Source organism: Triturus cristatus, chromosome 1_2 (assembly GCF_964204655.1).
Source record: "Triturus cristatus chromosome 1_2, aTriCri1.1, whole genome shotgun sequence".
Classification (NCBI taxonomy): Eukaryota; Metazoa; Chordata; class Amphibia; order Caudata; family Salamandridae; genus Triturus; species Triturus cristatus.
The window spans coordinates 552,097,672-552,118,852 of record NC_140580.1 but is presented as its reverse complement, the minus strand read 5'-3'; the positions used below and the strand labels follow the sequence as shown (position 1 = coordinate 552,118,852).

Here is a 21,181-nt window from a genome sequence, read left to right as displayed (position 1 = left end):
ACGAACTCCTTCCTTGTTTAACGTGGACTCTGGTCTCCCTCCGCACAAAATGCACATGCAAATTCACAACATCCCTTCAAAATCCAGCCTCACTCGCCTTCCAGGTGGGGGCAATGCTAACAGCAGACACACAGGCTCGGTTTTATGGATAAAATAAATACGTAAACACAAAGGCACTCACCTGAGGGAAAAAAGTATCTAGATCTTGATTCTGTGGAAGCGCTCAAAAAGATAAAAATAAAAATTTAAAACATGTCTGGCTTTCTCAGTCCCACACAAAAAAAAAGAAGTAAAAAAAAAAAAGTAAATTGAGAGATATACTGCTGCTTTTAGACTACAAAGGCAGAAGCAGTGGCCTGCAAGACTATCAGGAAAGCAGAGCTTGCGAGGAGGTTTCAGATGAGGCCTAGCGGGGCTCTGCCGCCCGAGGAGGGGGCCGGGGGCAGTGCACGGTGCCGGGAGCCCTCTCTTTGTTTGCAGGGCTCTCCCTCAGCTCTGAACAATGGCTGCTGCCGGCTGCTCACAGCTCTCTTCCTGTGCCTGCCTCAGCGCCGGCTCGGGCGGCTGCTACTGTTCTGTGCAGGCCCTCTGTGGGGGCACGGAGGCCTTGCATACACACACTGTCTCAGGGAAGGGAAAAAAATAAAAGCCGCCTTCCCGAGCAAGCCCGTCCCCTTACCCCTCCCCCACCGAGCCGACAGAAGGAGGAGGAGGGGAGAGAGCAAAGGGAAGAAGGGAGGGGACTGAAGCCGCATAGGGCCACGGAGAAGACACAAAAGGCAGAGGGAGGGATTCTCTCGCCTCCCTTCAGTTGTTGGGCTTTACAAAAAAAAACTACAAAAGAAACGTGCTTAAGAATGAATCCCACATTCTGCTGGCAAAGAGAGTTCTGCGTGAAAATACAGCTGTGTGATCCGCTGCTGGGGACGGTCTGTGCAGTTATCAGCGCCTGCTGTACTACTGATGTACAAATACAGCATTTTATGCAAGGCACTTGCCATACTGGACGGAAGCAACAATATTCCCAGCCCTTTTCACAAAAGGGTGTCTTTCTGCGCATCTGTATAAGGTTGCCGCCTTCTTTCAAAATGTACGCAGTGGTACCCATAAAGGCGCACGCGTACAGGGCTTGAACGTCCACGTGCAAAATAATGTTTTTCTTTTTACATTTGTTTTCTCTCACATATAAGCATAACATTGTTTATAGTAAATACAAGTACCGTTGCGTTTGCTGGACGTAGTTCGAAATCATATCGCCGTTATTTACATATTCCTCAGAATCCTAGGCATCTGTTTATGCATATACAGGAGAGAAGGAAGGGAGGGGGCTCGACTCCCCGAACGTATACAGTACAGAAATGGGAGGGCACTGTATAGCCGACGTACAGTTCACATAGCTGGAAGTCTCAGTATAAGAAGGTGGGGGAGGGGTGTCCCAGTAGCATCCTACGGATATGTCTCTTTACAGAAAGTGATTACAATACGTAGCACTCGATTCCAGCGGAAAAAGGAGTGTGCGTGTAATTTTATGACTAAGAGAAAATTATTTGTGTTAATAGATTAAAGCATATATAATGACCGCATCACAAGCAGTCAGTATAACGCCCAGCAGCATCCTCCCAGTTGCCACAGAGGAGCAGCCCACACGTGCACTGGTTTCAGAGACCGGGTGTCAAGCCCTGCGTGACTGCCTCTTGGCAAGACTAGAGTGGGTATTTTACAATCCCTGGATTTAGGGAGTTGCTACTAGGGAAAACTATGGAAGAAGCCGAATTATTTTAGATTAATGGGAGGCAATAAGAGGTTAAGGGCAGCATATTTGTCAAGATCCAGTGTTTCTGACCCTCGGTTCTGTCCAGGCCCAAGTAGGGAAGTTGCACGGACAGTAGGGTGACCAGAATTTGAAAAACAAAAACCGTCGCAAAAATAGAACAAGCATTGGCATAGCCAATAGGTCTCGTATTGGGACCTTTTAAGTATTTAGTTATGCAGCACAATATCCTTGGTGCAACAACATTAACTGTTGCATCGTTAAACACTTATAAGGCCCCAAAGGCGAGACCTATTGGCTATGCCAATGCTTTTTTTTTTTAAAAAAAGGACAAGCAGTGCTATCAGGCTCCGGCTGCCACTTAGAGGTAGAGAGAGAGAGAGGTGTGTAGACAGAGCAAGAGAGAGAGAGTGGGAGAGAGAGAGAGAGAGAGTGGTGTGTAGAGAGAGATGTGTGTAGAGAGGTGGGTAGAGAGAGAGGGGTAGAGAGAGAGAGGAATAGAGAGAGGGGTAGAGAAAGAGCAGAGACGTAGCTAGAGCTTGTGGCGCCCGGGGCTATCCCTCAGGTTGCCGCCCCTGGGGAGGGGGGCTAGGGAAAAAGGGCAGCAAGCACTTGAAAGAGGACCGAGAGTCACGTAGTATCGCCGCTAATAGTTACCTCGATCATGCAAGTTACATGCACATAAATGACATGGTCCAAGGCTACACAGTTGAATACAGCAGTGACTGGCAGTACAAAAGAGAACACACAGACTGCATGATCTATCTGGGGACTCAGAAAAACCGCATGTGACATCCATCAGAGCACATATAGATAACACATAGAGAGGCAAAAATACAAAATACAAAAACTGTACAATAGACACTTAAGTCCAAGTTGTTCATTAATACAAAATGTTTTCTTTAAAGTTGCAAGATGATCGTATATAGCAGCAGCAAGACAGCCAACGCGTTTCGACCGACAACGGGCTTCCTCAGGGCAAAATTCGAAACTAGTCCAATCTTGGGTCAGTCACTGATATACAACGATCCCAGCTTGATTTGCTTAACAATCATACAAAAACTCGTCTTTAATTTCCAGTATGGACAAGAGAAGGAATTCTTCAACTAATCCCAATTTTGAGGTAGATGTACAGCAGTTAAGTCCACAATTCACGTTAGTGTAATTTAAGCGTTGTATGGCACTCACAACGTTCACTACGATTGGTGAATATCCTGAGCAATAGATGTTACTTCATGACTGGCCCAGTAGGACGCCGAGTCCTCGTATCTAGACCCGCCAACAGCCTTCAAACAAAGCGGAAAATCCTTCAGAGAGCTGCGTGAACAATTACCTGGTAATCCCCTCAGCAGAATGCAAACATGCACATACATGACACTGTTCAGGGATCCATCATCTACAGCTGACATTAAATGACCATTCATCATGGTCCCCCCCTTAAAGCAGTGCACTTTGTGATCTGCATGGTACATGTTCTTTGCAGCAGGCACATTAACCTTCTGTGCTACCTTTCCAGGAGTCAACCCTTCCACTAGACAAAACTCGGATCTCTCTCTAGGAAGAACAGTAATCACCGAAGTTATCATGAAATTTTTATTGTTTCTGAAAATTGCTGGAGGCCAGGAAGGAGGCAGCAAGTTTTTTTAAACCATAATATACTAGCAAACACTACGCACCCACCCGAAATAGGTACCCAGTGCAGTCACACCGTTCGCACCGCCCTAACCTGCTCAAGGTTCATGTGACCTCAGTGACAGAGTCACAGTGACTGGATCACTGTTGCTCTAGGGTGCGCTGCTTCGTAGGCCTGCCCGCAAGACTGGAGATGAACTTCAGTATGGATTGTGGTGGACAGGCCTTCAAGGTTAACTCACAATTGACACCACTAGGGTACACCTGCTTGTGCTAAGACATCAAGCATTCTAAGGTCTAGTGGGGCCTTGTAAGGTCTAGCATGGGAATATGCTCCCTCAGTAGAGTGGTCTGGTGGACTGGTCATGAAGGCTGAACCCAGTTCGAAATTCGATAGCTCTGGCCATAGTGCCACATCCTCTCCCCCACTGAACCCCATACTGCCCCACTGAGAGAAACTCTCACTGCCTTCAGCTACAACCTAATTGTGCGCGCTAAAAACACTTGGATGTGGCTCAATTCAAATTATGCACTTGATAAGAGTAATATGCTGCCTAAAAAAAAAGTAAAAGCAAACGCTCATAGGGAATGCAAGATTAAGTAAAGCATGTGAAATGTAAGCAGAAACAACATGGTTACCTTAACGATGTCTCCCTCACTATTCAGAAATCAGCGAGTGGTTTTACCTGAAAAGTTAAGGACATGACTACAGGGCCCTGAAGGGAACCGTTTCAATGTCCATTGCTTATATCCTTAATAAACGTAAGCAGTATGGTTTAAAAAGACCACATCCATAAACAGAGCCATGATACACATTTTGTTTTCCAATCCATCCATCAACTAGGTATTGCAGTACCTCCAGGAATGGTGCACTTCCCCACCTGGGGACAACAATGCTGTTCAAAGAAAGACGAGAAAACAAAAGTAGCGCTTCACTGCAAAGTCTAAAGTGAGGCTGATGTGTTTGGATGTGAATAAAACCAATCTGGCCACTTTGCAACCACTCTGTCTTGCTTTATTTAGTTATGTATTTATTTTTCATATTTAAAACCTTCTATTTCTCTCCATCCCACTGCACTTTGGAATAGAAAAATGTCAGAAAAAGGGCATTTCCCGCAAGAGTGTTTTTCTTTTTTGGATCCATTTCACAGGGAAGCAACTAAATGAAAGAAGGAAAGAGGTTGTGAACCATTTCTTCAAGTTACAGTTTTCAGTAAGTGAGGAGCAAGACAGAAAGAGAGGAAATAATAGGAAGAGATGCGGGGAAAGCTGCCAGCACAAAAAAGAAGAGGACATTGCCCGAGTCCTATTCCTTCTCTGCCCGTCCACGAAAGCAAGCCGAGCCTTATTTGAATGCCTTTGTCCGCCCCCAAAATAGTGCCGCCTGGGGCGGACCGCCCCCACCGCCCCCCTCCTAGCTACACCACTGAGAGAAAGGGGTAGAGTTAGGGGTGTAAAGAGAGAGGTGTAGAGAGACTGGTAGAGAGGTAGAGAGAGGTAGAGAGAGGTAGAGAGAGAGGTAGAGAGAGAGAGGTAGAGAGAGAGGTAGAGGTAGAGAGAGAGGAAGAGGGAGAGGTAGAGAGAGAGGTAGAGAGAGAAAGTGAGGTAGAGAGAGAGAGGTAGCGCGAGAGAGAGGTAGCGAGAGAGAGAGAGGTAGAGAGAGAGAGAGAGGTAGAGAGAGAGGTAGAGAGAGAGAGGGTGGAGGAAGAGAGAGAGAGAGGTAGAGAGAGAGAGGTAGGAAGAGAGAGAGAGGTTGGAGGAAGAGAGAAAGAGGGTGGAGGAAGCCCGTGTGTGTACAGGTCCAGGAAATGGCGTAGGGTCTCACCCAGAGGTAGGAAGTACGCAAAAATTAAGGGTGCCAGGGTTGAGCCACCCAGGTAGTTGCTCGGAGGATCCACTAAGCGATAGTGGATTCTACAAGTAAAGAAGTGCCATGTGAGAATCACGGCATGTGGAAATCGCTTCACAATAAGTAGGTCCACTAATGATTGAGTAAGTGAAATCAATATGCGTTAATTATGGGCCATAAAGAAGGAAGAATAAAAATTCACAATATAAAGATCAATGCACATAAATATGGGCCACCGTGAAGGAGGAAAAGCCAAATGAGCATCAAGAATGGGCCATTATGTAGAGAATAGGCTCACTGTAAGTAGTGCAACAAAATTCTATTAGCCATGCAACAGTTTAATGTTTCGCAGTTGCCAAAAGTCCGCCCGTCTGCTTCCTCTCCCTGGGCTGGTTTGTTCCTCGATCACGCCCATGGCACAACCTCCCGGAAGACACCACTAACACCTAAACTGCCCTAATTAAGGCCCTGCAGGCAGGAGGAGTGGTACGGGTATTGATAAGGGAAACGAAGATAAGAGGGAAAGAAAGGGGCGGACGAAAAGGAAGCCCATTAAAGGTGAACGGAGAGCAGAGATGAGGGGAAAAGAAAGGGAAGGGTGGAGAAAGAAATGTGGCTGGAGAAGAGTTAAAGCAGGGTGGAGTTGGACCAGAGGATCGGAGAAGAGACGCCTCTCAGAGCCCACCTTGCTGAGTAACGGTCGACCATCATCTCAGCTCTAAGACACCAAAGAAGAAATGTATACATTTTTAAAGTGTTACATGTTGCAAAGCAGCTGCATTTTAATTCCGGAATGGAATTAAAGTCAGCAGATGCGCAGCTAAAACCAAACTTCTGGTGGGAAAGGGGGGTGAGCGGAAGGGGCGTTGGGATACTCTTTCGAAGAATGTGGGCACAGGCATCTTTAGATCCTAGTCAGAATTACCCGTGGGCACTCCCTTTACTGTTCTGGACTGGAACAATACACAGCCTGGAGGGTCATTTTCCGGGAAACAGTGCATTTTAAAACGCACTGAGCTATTTGGTCCTGGAATAGAAGGCTTAACAACTTGCTGTTTAAGTATATTCCTGTAGTTAATTATTTTGCGTAAACCATTTCGCAGCACATAGCACAATTATATAAGTTGCAAAATGGGTACAGGAGACAACTCTTGCAGCTGGGCCGGATTGAGCGTTGAGGCTTGAAGAAGTAAACAAGTGGAAGGGTGGGGGGAGTGCACGCGCGCACACACAGGAGACATCTCTTGCAGCTGGGCGGGCTTGAGCCTTGAGGCTTGAAGAAGTAAACAAGTGGGATAAGTGGGGGGAGTGCACACACGCGCGTGCTAAGCAGCAGCTGTTTGCTCTTTTTCAAAGCACACACTCATGCTTGTGGCGCGCCGCTGCGCACTCCCGCAAGCTGTATGCCGTCACGAGTATGTGCTTGGAAAAAGAGCTGTACGACGGCTAAAGGTCTCCTAAGCAACGCATGCGCGCTGCATAGGCGAGACCTAAAAAGGACTAACACTTTACTTCAACATTGAAACACAGATAATGTGACACTAAGTGAATAAACTAAAAGCAACTTATAAACCCAGTATCATGCATGTTAATTAAATTGGTTGCTGCCTTGGAACACATAAAAATAAGCCTCCATCTGTTTTCAGTGGATCCTCTCTGAGTAGCATACTTGGAGCCAGGCTCATCACTGAAGAGCAAATAACTTGTTTAGATGTATGTGAACAATCTGCATAGGATGTTAGCAGTCACTCAAAGTGAAAGGAGCCAATGGATAAAGGTGTGTGAGAAACTGAGTGTGTGTTGCAGTAACCCCCCCCCAGACTTTTTGCCTGGTTTCTGATGTAACTGGGACTGTAAGTTCACAGGGTCCCTTCCAATCATGTCCGCTGTGCCAGAAGCTCTTTCCCTAAACTGAACCTTTTGTTTACCAATTGGCACAACTTCAGTACCCCTTGTAAGTCCCCAGTAAATGGTACCCAAGGTATCTAGGGCATTGGCACTGGAAGGACCCCAAGGGTAGCAGTAGGAATTGCTCCAACCTAGGGTCCCCTCACCAAGGCCATGTACACTGCCATCGCAGATTGCGTGCCTTGGTGTAAACTAAACTGAAGAGCCGACATGACCCACATCCCTGTGTACCACGTCCACAGACACTGCATGGGATACAGGTAAGACACCCCTCTGACAGGCCTTACAGCCCTAAGGCAGGGTGCACTTTCTCTCCAGTGAGGACACATCTGGATGAGCAGTTATGTCCCTGCAATATCCATGTCAATTCTTGGATATTGTAAGTGAATAGGGAAGCCATAGAGTGAACATGGGCCGGACATTCGTCATTACGAGTTCCTCAGCTCCATGATGGATTTACTATACTATGGGATGTTTGGTACCAATCATCTGTTCTTAATAAACCTGCACAGATTATAGAGTCCGATGTATTGAAAATTGCACACAGAGGACCCCTTAGAGGGATCCCCTGAACCCCACCAACCCATAGTGTGGTCGCCAACTCGTCTAAGCTAGCCTGTCGCCACCAGACAGAGTTCTGACCTCATGGGGTGAGCGCCAGTGCGCTCAGAGGGTGAGAACAAAGCCTGTCCTGGGAGGAGGTGTTCACACCTTCCCCTGGTCAGAAAGAGCCATCTGTGGTGGGAAGCTTCAAAAGCATTGCCGCCTTTGAAACGTTATCCCAGCCTCTCCTGCTAGAAGGAGCAGGACACCCCCCCCGTTCCTCACTCATTTTGGACGAAGGACAGGGAGGAAAACTCAGAAATAATAGGAGGTGTGCCCCCCTCTGCCAACTCTAACCCTCGGGTGCTGGAGGTGAGGTGAAGCACATTTTTCAGTGCCCACCATTTTGAAGATGGTGTGACTTCTGCAATCAAGGCTAGGGTTATGTCCCCCTGCCATAGGAGGTGGGCATAATAGAGGGTGTTGTCACCACAGGTAAGGTACCCAGTGGCCACTACCTGTCACTCCCTTGTAATCGACCATAAATTTAGTATTTAGGTGGCATCCCCAGACCCTGAACTTAGATTCCACAGACACAAGAAGAAGACGAGCGAAGAAACAATGTTGGACCAAGCACTGCTGACATTGTGGTGGACTTGTGGGTGCGCAAACTCCTGCCTGCCGCTGTAGAACGCTGTAGAACTCGACAACTGCCATCCTCCAGCTTGTCTCGTTACTGTGTGGCCTCCATAAACCCAGGAGGGTCACTTCGCAAATTGCCAAAGAACTCCCTTGAGATAGAGGTACTATCTCTCAGCAGCCACAGGTCTCCAAAAACCACAAAGTTCGGTTCAGCCTTGCCCAGCTCCCCAGCCCGACCAACGTCTCTGAGTGCCATCTGAAGGTACACTTGCCCTGGGGGGGTCAGTTCGGCCTCTCACCAAGTCTTGAGGCCCAGGTCCCACCGAAGCTGCAAGGCACCAACACCACTGGTACCGGACCTCTTGCTGCAAAAACCTACAAATCTGAGTACAGGCGGACTCCAACTTTACAGCGAGCCAGCACCCCACGAGGGACTTCAGGACTCCAGAGACCCACCTCAATAGTAGCCCAGCAGCTCCAGAATCGTTGCTCCAAGGTGCCAGCCCCTGACTGCGAGGTTCATCTTTGCACGCCTTTACCAAGCTGCACGTCTTCACTGCACCCAGCCCAGGGCATCTTCAAACCAGCAGTGCTCCTGAGGCCCTAGAGCCCTTGCGACCTCTACTCCCCCTTGAGAGCCTTCGCACTTGCCTGCAAGTCCCCGTTTGCTTTTTCAGGTGGCCCCAGCTCTTCAAAGCACCAGCTACAGAGGCCCCTTTTGCCTTGTTTCCCGAGAAAATCAAGGAAGCTACCGAGAACTTGGCAATGGCACTTTGGACCTTAGCCCAAACCTTCCGATTTCCAACTGGTACCCACACAATAACTGTATTGCATTGCTTTTCCACTTGCCTTTTTCCTTCCATAGGAAATGTACTGTGCGTATTTGTGCACAACTGTGATTATAGCATTTAACTGTAATCTATCATATTGCGTAAAGTATTTAACTTGTACCAAAGTTCTTGGTCTAAATAGTTAAATAAAAAGAGGTACTATTTTTCTAATTTGATCTTGACTTCGTTCCTTGAGTGTGTGTAATAATGTATTGCCTTGATATGTACACCAAATGCGTAACACTACCCTCTGATAAGCCTAACTGCATGCCCACACTACCACAAAATAGAACGTTAGTATTATCTACTTTTACCTTTGTAAACCAATAAGGGTCTCTTCGAACTCTCTGTACAGTGTCCCCCATTGTGGTGCACTATATAGAGAGGTGGGTTTCCTATAAGGGACCTGACCCATTGCCCCATGCTCCAAGCTGTGGTGGGCAGACGAAAAATGTAAATGACAATTTTACAGATTAATGGATGAACACTGCTTACCTAAAGCCCCTCTTTGCATGAACATTATGTATGCATTTTTTAAATAAAACAATTGTTTAGCAAGACAGTTAAACCTCTCACAAAGACCAGGTCTAAATCCTTGCAACCCTGATAAGCAGGGTGAGCCGCAGTTCAGGTCCACAGACTGCAATCGGTCGCCATCAAGGGAAATGGGAGGGCTTACGTGACCACTAAAGACACTACTCTTCCCTTGAGGTTCTGTTTCGTCTAGTATTGCCCAGCGCTGGGATGCTTCCGGGTAGTCATGCGCTATACAAATGTTTTTTTAAATTCAATTCAATTCAATAGGCAGAATGAGCCGCAGTTCAGGTCCACAGACTGCAATCGGTCGCCATCAAGGGAAATGGGAAGGCTTACGTGATCACAATGTTTCTGATGGCGTTCTACGTCACTAAAATCACAGTAGTTTGTTATTGAGTGAGTGAGGACACCAAGAGAGACAACCCTTTTCTATATAATTGTAAAGAACTGGTAGTTTGTTATCATAGTTCAGAAAAAGAGATCATGATTTGCTTTTGTACCACAGAAGCATAGTTCTTCAGCAGCAGCAATCAAGAATTGTACGGCAAGTCTTAATCTCTTGCCAATGCGATGAGGAGAGATGGCGATCAAGTTCATTAGCTGGCTCAAAGCATGATATTTCCAGGTTTTAATTTAACGAATGGCTGTAAAGAGTATTTGGAAACCTGTTTTTTACAGTAGTGCATATTAAGAGTTGGGCAAAATTGTATTCAGTTCTGAAATTTAACAGCCATTTACCACCACGGCACAAATGGTCGTAAATGTCTAGGTAAATCAGTGTATGGGCAGCAATAAGGTCAAAACAGGAGAAAATGCCACTTGCTCACATTAGGCCCAATGTTTAGCCCCAAGCTGGATGTAAAACAACAGGCAGCACCCAGCACAGTCATATTTAGTGCCAGTGCACCTAAACTTACAGGGAGGGTCTAAATGACCCCGCGAGAGCGGTCAGACCCTGCTGCCCCTACTGCAATGCTTGGGAAGGCCTGGCCTAGCAGGGCCCCTGTCCCCACGGACCTCCGCTATGGGCCCTGGGGGGCACATGTTCCGACCCCCCAAACACCCATGTGCCAGGCACACGGTGCATGGATGTTTGAAAAATGCCATTTATGATTGCAGCTTGTGCTGTGCTGGGGACAGTACATGTTCTCCTTATGGTAGTTGCTGCACCTCTTGACAAGGAGAGATAAGAGTGGTCCCTCAATGAAAAATAAAGTTCTTTCCACTCCTCTAGCCTGAAGCCTATTTACTTTATTTGAAGACAAATGGGGCTAATAGACTATCGGGGCAAGTTGTACTTTCCTGGTTTACTGAATAAAATGAAACAAGAAATCGAACTGCAAATTGGAACTGGAACAGAAACTTAGCAATCAGCACTTAGTAATATCTTGGACCTTATCCCAGAAAGGGGGTCATGCGTGCAACGGAGCCTCCTTCACACAGAGCGGCCATGGTAAATATACTTGTGAGCACAATCATCATTGGGTGTTAATATGAAAGGTAACATATAGCAACATTCTTACACAGTGGATGTGGTACATAACCCGCAAGACAATTTTGGAGACATTTGCAGAAAACTTAGTATTTAATAGCACAATTTCTCATTTGTGTTAATGGTCTTATTACTGTTGGCAAATCCAAAATGGCTACCCTCCTCATCAGTTACTCATGAGGTGTCAGGAACATCTGCTGGCCGAGGCTGAATGCAGACCCTGGTTTGTGTGCTCCAATTCATTCTTTTTTTTATCAGGGGGAATAGACAAAAATATCAGAGAACAAATGCATTTATCTGAGTGTTCTTCTACAATGTACCATTTATTACAATGTTAAACTACTGTACAGTGAAGAAATTCCTAAAACATGATCTGTTATTCTGTTCAGAAACTATACGCGCAGCGTATGACTATACTCAAAGCCGGAAGTCTTGGTTATGGGAAGGAAATCCTATAACGTTCATAGTTTAACAAGGAAGTGAATGCAATAGTGAGTCATTACAGCTTGTACTTAATGAGGCTTGCTGCACCGGCTTTGGAAAAGTTGGCAGCTTCTTCTACGTTATGATTAATTAAAATGACTCGTTGGAATCACGTGGCACCGCTTTGGGTTTTAAAAAGATGCAGAAGGTTTTGCTTGTGAAATTACAACAGCCTCGAAGTCCCCTTGCTCAGACTAGTCTCCCTGAGTCGGGTGTGACAAACAGGTTGATGCATTTCCAATGTACAGAAAGAGTGTTTTGTTCAGTTCAATGTTTACAATCTCTTTTCACACTCCTCGTTTTGTTCCATTTACATGTGTGCTTTATGCAGTTTGGAAGTCTGGGGCAGTGAAACCAAGCTCACAGAACACGTTAGACCTCCCCTTACTGTCCTACTCTTGAATGTCATTAATTTCATATGTTAGCTATATACATACATATTTACATTTGCGTTCCATGCTTTCGGTATTCTACCCACAAAATAAAAACCTTTGCAATGGGCGTATTGATAAGAGCATGCCCAAGGAAATATAGGTGACCATGAAATTTCCTATATGACAAGACAACTGGAACAGGCAAACACACAAAATATGGACTGGATTGCGGACCAAAGCGTCTGAGATTAATTCAAGCAATCTACTCATCACTTTTTGGTTTCCAGGACAACTGGGACAAGACACAAACATCCTTCCACTGGTGCATTACTAAAGGGGATCAACCTCTTGACCTCAGAGAAACATGTGATAGCCTACGGTTTTAAAGGAAATGGCACCTGGAGTGGCGATTTCTTTTCACTTCATTCTTTGCGACAAGGGAAAATAGTATTTTTTTTAAATAAAATGACAACCTGATGTTTGGGTACAAAATGCGTTTATTCCTTTCAAATTACAAGCTAATAATTTGATACTAAAATAGTGAATTCCACATTCAAGTACATACCTGGTATCTGAAACCTGAACCTGTAAGATGTGTGTGACTGCAACAAAATTAGTGAATTTCCACGAGCAACTATGCAACTTCTGACTGAAACCCAAGTCTGTAACATTTGTGTAACCTTATATCACTGTATGAGCCTGGGAGATGCATCTAAGCTGAATGTCAGCTTTTCTGTTAAAGTCCCGGGAATTTAAATTCTCCAAGTTTTCATTTTTCAATATTGTCCATTTCAGGGATATTGTCATTTATGCTTTATAATAAAATAATGGCCTCACCCTCCTCAGCAGACTGCTCAACACCACAGTTGAAGACCATTTTCCATGTTGCTGGACACCTCATTCACTACCAGCACAAGTACACTCACATCAGCAACACCCTCTAGGACGCTCACCAGCTCTTGCTTCCAGGATGCTTCAAGTTCAAACAATTGTGCATCACCTACAGGTCCATACACTTCAACATACTGGACTAGTATGGGAGAAAAGATAGATTGCAGCTTTGATGATGGGAGGGAGATGGCTTTGATGATGGGAGGGAGATGAAATTGATGCGGGTGGGACTGGGCTTCAGGAAATGCAAGGGCAACCAGTGTCAAGTGTCAGGAAGGCAGGCAGTCAGTCATTTGGGTTGGAATAGCATCAGAGGGAGATAAAAATGGTGGCAATTTGGATCTCATCACTAAAGACTAGGTAGAAGTAACCACATGAGCAAATAATGACACTAAGGAATGTGAGAACAAATAGAAAAGGAGTGGTCAAGAAAAAACCTGTCTGATTATGCGCATTGGTTGTGGAGTGGGTGGGAAAATAGACAGTGCAGGATCAGGCACCAAGTGCCGGCACAGAATAGCACCACTGATGAATAAACTTTGCATAGATAATGAGTAATGGCGGATCAACCTTGTGCAAGGCAGCAAAAAGATCAAGAGTCATGTCAATCCAGGCATGACGACTGGGGTGAGCTGAGGCTATGAAGTTAGGGATGACGTTAAGAGGCATTGCTTTGAGGCTTTGATGCTCTATTGAACGCAACTGCAAAGATAGTTGGATGTGAGGTACTCAGAGAGACTGCTGACAATAAGACACACTATAGCCATCGCAAGAAAGGTGAGGAGTAGTTGGGCTGGTTGCTGAAGGGTGGTGGAGTGGCTTTTCAGGAGGAATGACCTACTTATAGAGCGCTCGGCTACACGTTCAGTGTCCTGGTGCTACAGGCAGGAACCATTCCCAGAACAGGACCAGAGCAGCTAAATAGGTGAGTGTTTAACATTTTGCAAAAATACTCTTCATTTCACATGTTCCTGAGATAGAACGGAAGTCAATTCCAGGCATGAGCAAACAGCACCGCAAATGAAGACCCAGCTCTTCTCATCAGCTTAAAGTGAGTAACCACCAGCAGCCGGGCATCGCAAGAACACAAAGCCCGGGTTATACAATAGTGGCAAAACCTACCCATAAGGTAATGTGGACCTGTGCAATGGAATGCTTGGTGGGCTAAAACCAAAGCTTTAAACACAATTCTCTTTCTGACCTGCAACCAATAAAGCTTTTTCAAATACAAGGAAATGGAAGCCCGTCTAGCATGTTTGAATAAAAGACGGACTGCCATGTTCTCCACATGGAATCATTGGTCTGGGAGACTCGAATAAAGTACATTTGAATAATGTAGTCGGGAGATGACCAAAGCCTGAACAATTGATCGCTGTGCTTTCCAAGGGAGAAAAGCAAGAAACTTTTTTAACACTTTCATTATCCAAATAAAAGGTCTCACCACGGAGGAGACCGGAGCCTTAAAGGAGAGATAAGAATCAAGCTGAACCCCCAACTTTCTGGCAACCTCTGTAGGAGACGGGGAGCCAGAGATTCCCTTGGCCAACTCCCTACCCCAGCACGGTTTGGGGCCAAAATAATAGCACTTCCTTTTTGTCTGGGTTGTACTGTAAATTATTAACTCTCATCCAACTCATAACTTTCCCCATACAGGCCGAAGAAACCTCCTTAGCTGAAGCAAACTCCCCGTCATAGGAGAGCAGGAGCCGAATATCCTCCACGTAGGAGATGATTTTAATGCCGAAGGATTCCACTAATAAGGCAAGCAGGGCCATATACATATTAAACAAGGTCGGACTCAGTGCAGACCCTTGAGGGACACCTCATTCGAGTGTCTTGAGTCAGAGGTATAAGGGTTCATCCAGATTGCCTTCTCTCTAAGGTTCAAAAACAAGCCAAACCAATTCCAAGCCGACCATCCTACTCCGAGAGCGGTGAAGTGTTGCAACAGTAGATCATTTATTTTTATTGAGTTTTGTACAGCGCAACTTGACCCGAAGACATCAAAGCACTTCACAGAGTTAGCACTGCAGCAGTTACAAGAGCTACATCAGTGCAAACAACAGAACCAAGTAATGGCATAACAAGGAGTACACAATAGACAGCAGGATATGTGTACAATAGCAGCAATTACATGTACTTAGTAACAATATAATAGACAGTGGGGTATGTGTATGGTGTAGCAGCAATTACACGATGACAGAGTTCATAGGGATACACAGTAACCATATACGAAGATGTATACCTATAGACAGTAGGATATGCAAACAATATAATTCTGAGGTAGATATGGAGGGAGTTGCAGAGGTGGGGAGAGTGGAGTCACAGTTTTTCCAAGGTAAGGGTATTCCAGTTTAGAGTGGGGTGCGGCGAGGAAGCACCAGGCCAATGGGGTCATTTAGGGGTGGGGTTTAGGAATTTAATGAGTAGAAGTTTAAGTTTCTTCTCGAAATTCTCAGAGCATTCCCGGAGAAGGGAGACAATGTCAAATGCTTCCGAAAGATCTAATAAGATTAAAGCGGCATTATGGCCGAATTAAACCAAATCAAATCTGCTATCTCCAACAACTCTGTTTCGGTACTACGGCGAGAATGAAAACCAGATGTGAAGGCTGTAACAGCTTAAATGTCTCCAAAAATCCTATAAATTGGGTATTAATCCTTTCGAAAATGTTTGATGCTACAGGTAGGAGAGAAATATTTCAAAATGTAGATAGAACTGCACTTACTGCTAAAAGTTTTCAAAAGGGGACTACATTTAATCGCTTCCAAATTTTAGGAACTTGGTCTGACTGCAGTGAAGTATGAAACAAATTAACAGATACCAGATTGATAATGCCAACGACCTGTCTCAAAATATGAGCAGGACAGGGGTCAAGAAGGAAGCCAAATTTACCATAACAAAAAACAGCTTTTAGCTCCTCCTGATCAATTGGATTGAATTGTAAACATTTACACACTGGTGGAAGTGTCTGTACAATAGGAGACAGCTGATTGATTGATTGAAGAACAACCCTACGACAGGGGATTTAACAGAATTTTAGGAATTTTGCCTTTAAAAAAAATCTCCAAGCCTACAACATAAGTCCAGGTTTACCGTAAGAGGCAGAGCCATGGCTTTACGGTCCAAAAAAATGAGACAATCTTAGAAATCTCTCTTGGCTTATTTTTAGCTTAATTTACTAGTCTAAATATTGGCCAGGCCAGTTTTAGATTCATATGACATTTGTTTAGTGCTTGTTTATATAATAACTTATCATCCACGGCATAGTGTCTCCACCATAATCTCCCCAGCTTTTTACAGCATTTTCTTTCCTCAACAAGGCTAGAGGATAACCAGGAGGCAGACTAAGCATGCATTTGCTCCCCACATCAGGTAACAACTTTTTTCCAGGATTGAAATGAGTGAACTAACATCTGAGATTTTGGCCTCTCCTCAATCATGAGAGACCAAGCAAAGGGAACTAGGCAATGGTCTGAACTGACAACCTCCAATGGGGGATCCCGGTTGTATTTCAGCAGGCAAGATAGACTCCTGACTGGGGGGTCGGGGGGGACCGAATACATAAGATAAGTGGATGAGAGTAAAGGGAAGAGCATCATGGTTATTCGGAGGACGGTGATGGGCCACCGGGAACAAAGACAAACTGCATATATATCCATTGCATTAAAAAAGTACTAGTGAGGTTAGCCAGATTGAGACTGACGGTATGAGAATCCATTGTCTACTATCTTGACTGAAAAAACCCAACTCTTTATGTCAAACATCAGGCATTTAAAATGGAGTGTGCAGTGTGTTGTGTTCTGGTAATTTTTTACCCAGTGAAAAGTCTTGGGTGTTCTGGGACCAAGTGCCATATCATGCCTTTGAATAATGCTTTTAAAACTACCCATCAATTTTACAAATGTAATGCATGCATTTGTATCACATCTACTGCTATTGTAAGAGTCACAGAAAACAATGCTTAAATAAGGGATATTAATTTCGACATAAAGGTGCTCAGCATAGAAAATGCTTACTTCCTTCCCATACCTTAACATGTTTCACAACCACAGACACCGCTACATATACACACTGCTTACTTGCTGAAAAATAGGCAAGGTGGTGCATGAATGAACGCTACAACCAGGGCCACTGTAATTATGCGGCAGCAATGGGCCAAATTATGCAGCAGGGTTGAGTAATTATGCATCAAGAAAAGGCAATTTATGCAGCTTAATGCGGCACATTTTTGTGATAGTAGTACTTCGTTATTTTGTCATTTTGACAGTTTCAAACACTGTCGGGGCATCGGTTGCACCCCATTTTAACATAAAGCAATAAGCAACATAAAGGTGGCCAGTTAACCTTTTCAAAGGGCCTTCCTCCGCACTGTAACACGTCACTGCGTTTTGAGTAACTTTTGAACAGTTTGAGCTTGAAACAAAAATATTTTTGGGCTAAAATCTGCAGATTAAGCAGAAGATGATGGATTATGGTGAAAATGTGGCAAATCTATAATTATGTGAATAACACTGCATCTGTACAATCGCATAATTCCAGTGGTTCCGGCTGTAACCAGCCTGCACAATGTGAGTGAGAGAATCCATGTGTTCGGGGGGGGGGGGGGGGGGGGGAGGGGACACATTCATTAGCAATTGCTTCCTACCTCTAAAATCCTTGGTCATTGATGGACTACATGACACCTTTTTGGAACAAGCCGGTCTTTCTCCGTTGGCGTGGCACAGTAGGCCATTGATTTACAATAGACCGGTGCAATGAATTATTGCCCTGCTGCGATGCCAATTGTGTTGCCATAGAGTGAAGCACCTCAAGATCAGCACCCCACATGCATAGTAAATATCGCAATTGAGAATCTCTGCTTACACCAGCTAAGATTCGTGGTTTGCCAACAAAACCATTCCTACCGATGGTCCGTCGCTGTGGGATGGGAGTTTGGTTAGTGTCTTGGAAGGGAGGTACAACGGCAAGCAGTGGCCATTTCCACCGTGCCTATCACAATAGGCATAACGCCTGTTACTAAGCACTTCCAATTTTTACAGATGTGAGAATAAACAAGCATTGGCAAAGCCAATAAGTCTCACCTTGTTGACCTATTGGCTTGATCAATGCTGTTTGCCAATGCTGTGCAGCAACAGCAAAAAAAGAAAAACAAATTGTGGAAAAAAGGCACAATGACACGGCCACTGCTGCCAGCTATTTAATTCTGTAGTGTTGACAGTGGTAAGGGTTTGATTGTTTGGAGGAAGCTTGGCGCTCAAGCGTGTACGTGGTTTAGTCAAGTGAACAAAGGTGTCCGGTGCCACTAGGTCAGGGGGGACAAACCCAATGAAATTACCCCTGCAATGCGTAGGTCAAGACCTACAACAAAAACTGAAAATGAGATCCTGTGCACACGTATGGATAATTAGCTGGTTCTGTATGTATTCAATAAATGCCAGAAGGAGTCAGACAGATTCTTAATAATGGATAAACACCGGTCGACATCAGGCGTGTTGCGTGCAAGATTCCTTTTAATGAAAAGTTTCAGTTCAATATACAAAAGAAATTGATCAGCCGACACGTGTTTCGTCACAACGTGTAGCTGTTGTGACTCATCAGGGCTAAGGAAGGAAAAAAGGGGATAAGGAAAAATAAATGCAAATGAAAATACAATGACCACAAAAGGATTGAAAATGAATAAATAATAATAAATGGAGCCATGGCAACAGTCAAAATGATGAAAGCCAAGAAAAGGAGAATGTCAAAAGACCGGCTCGACATATGGTGTCGGTGAGGGAGACGGAGGATTCTACGGTGTGCTGGGAAAGGGGTGCCAAATGAAACAAATGGTCTAGCAAGTTCGTGGACAACGAAAAATGGAGAGTGTACACAAGTGAGGCAGGCAAAATGTTGTAAACATTAGATTAACCGTGTGAAGACTAAGTCTTGCCCGAATGAGTAAGTTAGTGTCTATGATGCAAAACATAAAAATTATAACCGTGGAATGATTAAATTTCCTATAAAATTTAATCATTCCATGGTTATAATTTTTTGACATTCTCCTTTTTTTGGCTTTCATCATTTTGACTGTTGCCATGGCTCCATTTATTATTATTTATTCATTTTCAATCCTTTTGTGGTCATTGTATTTTCATTTGCATTTATTTTTCCTTATCCCCTTTTTTCCTTCCTTAGCCCTGATGAGTCACAACAGCTACACGTTGTGACGAAACGCGTGTCGGCTGATCAATTTCTTTTTTATATTGAACTGAAACTTTTCATTAAAAGGAATCTTGCACGCAACACGCCTGATGTCGACCGGTGTTTATCCATTATTAAGAATCGGTCTGACTCCTTCTGGCATTTATTGAATACATACAGAACCGGCTAATTATCCATACGTAATTGTATCAAGCCAAGTCAGAAAGCAAATTGGAATTAGAAACCAACGGAAACCCTCGCATAAAACGCACATTTATTGGGACTCCTCAGTAAAAGACAATTCACCAAAGTTTAAAGAGGAAAAGAAGGGTAGCGTTCAGAGGCAGGAAATGGGAAAGCCACACACACCTGTGCTTCTCTAATTGATGAGTTTTGATTTACATTTTATATAGCGCTCGAATGCCCGGGATCTTGGTGTTGCTGCTGTCGTGTTTGGGGCGGAGGAAAAAAGAAGAGGAAAGAGAAAGAGGGACCGCTGCGGCACTCACAGAAGTGAGCACTAGAAGGGAATGGATTATGGACATTGAACCTTATGCCGAGTGTATTTTGGAAAAGGGATGCTGCCAGGGGTACTTGCTCTTGTTATGCATTGTTCCCGCAGAGGGAAAGAAATGCTATCACGGGTTTTGGTTTGCAGGAGTGGGGCGGTGCCTTGTGGTTTGAGAGCCAATCCGAACTGCCCTAGTGGAAAACTCTTTCAGAAAACCTTAAGGTCTGAGAGAATTTTTCATGCACTTCACCTGGACTAAGTGAACATTTAACCCCCCCACCCCTTCCAGGTGACATACAGGAAGGAGAAGCCCTCCAGTCTTAAAGATGGCCGGCTGACACCTCTATCAGGTGGCTGTAGCAGTCTCAGAGGACTTGGGCCAAGCGACACAGGGGAAACTAGTTTATGGGTGAAAGGGCAGAGACTGAGGCAGGGTCAAACTCTTAGGAGCTACCTATGGGCCAGAGAGTATGGCCAGGGCTCAGGAGCTACAAGGTGAGGCTTTTACCAATCCTAATTTTTCCCTCTCATCAGGCCAGTGATGCTACAGACCCAGGGAGGGGTTAGAAGGTACATAGTGGCGACTGGTGTGGAAGGACCGAGTGCTAGTCCTCTCCCTTTTATCTCTCCTCGGAGGAACGCATTAGGTGCCACTCTCAAATAAACTATCCCAGGAAGGGTCTTTGACTGAAGAAAAATTACATAAATGGACACTATCTTTGTGCTGCACTGCTAACTGGGGAGCAGGGGATTATCAATTAATAGTTCGAAACCTAAGTACTTGTGTGTCTAGAAGATAATAAAACAACTCGACAAAAGAACTTCCTCTGGGAGACTGCTGCATTTCATGTCCATTAACACCAACATCTGACAGTGCTATCGTACATCGTTCAGAGCCACCAAATTACAGTGGGCATTAATATTACCATTCAAATGATTACTACAGAGGGAAGCCTTGGGTACTCGTGCGGGACAACCTCGTAAAGTGCTCATAGCATCACCATCTCTCCCTGTCTTGTAGTTTTTGAGGTTTGTCTTGATAATGCACATGAGGTTTCAGGATCCCATTTAGAAGGTGAACTCTGCTATATGTTTGTTCCAGCTCTCCTGTGGTTCTGACCTAGCTCTCCACCTGACCCCTTCCCAATGCGTGCGACCAAGTAGCACACAGGACCTTTTGGATTGACAGTATTTTCTGGTACAGGCGGAGACTGAGTTGCTCAGGGGTCCTTTGTTGGACCCTGCTGTATGTGGGCGTCCCTCATATGGCCTCAGTGTAGAAAGAGAAGCAGTTCCACTCTGGTCTAAGCAGCTAGTCTGCAGATATCAGGTGAATGAAGGCAGCAACAAAACTAGACAGAGGGAGTGGGTTGGTCAAGGTGTTCATTCCTTGGTGGCTTTTACAGGTTTGGAATCTTCCTCTGGCCGATACCTGAACCCACCGCCCATAGAGCTGGGTGCCCATCCTAGGTGAGTACTTAGTTCCCGATGTTGGCCCCTCCATGCCTCTCCTCTGGAACTTTGACTAGCCTCTT

General features: G+C 44.9%; 1 protein-coding gene across 13 annotated transcripts in view; it reads right to left on the bottom strand.

Annotated features, from left to right (window-relative positions):
* LDB1 (LIM domain binding 1) overlaps nt 1–21,181 on the bottom strand; it is a 390,551-nt gene that overhangs the window by 153,507 nt on the left and 215,863 nt on the right. For 3 of the 13 annotated variants that reach the window (XM_085606432.1, XM_085606434.1, XM_085606436.1), the window contains exon 1: nt 182–651. The exons of 8 other annotated variants lie outside the window; for them this stretch is intronic. The gene's annotated coding sequence lies outside the window, so the exon portion shown is untranslated. Of the gene's footprint in view, nt 1–181; nt 652–21,181 lie in introns of those variants that run through there. 2 more of the 13 variants (XM_085606428.1, XM_085606435.1) reach the window with 2 other exon arrangements.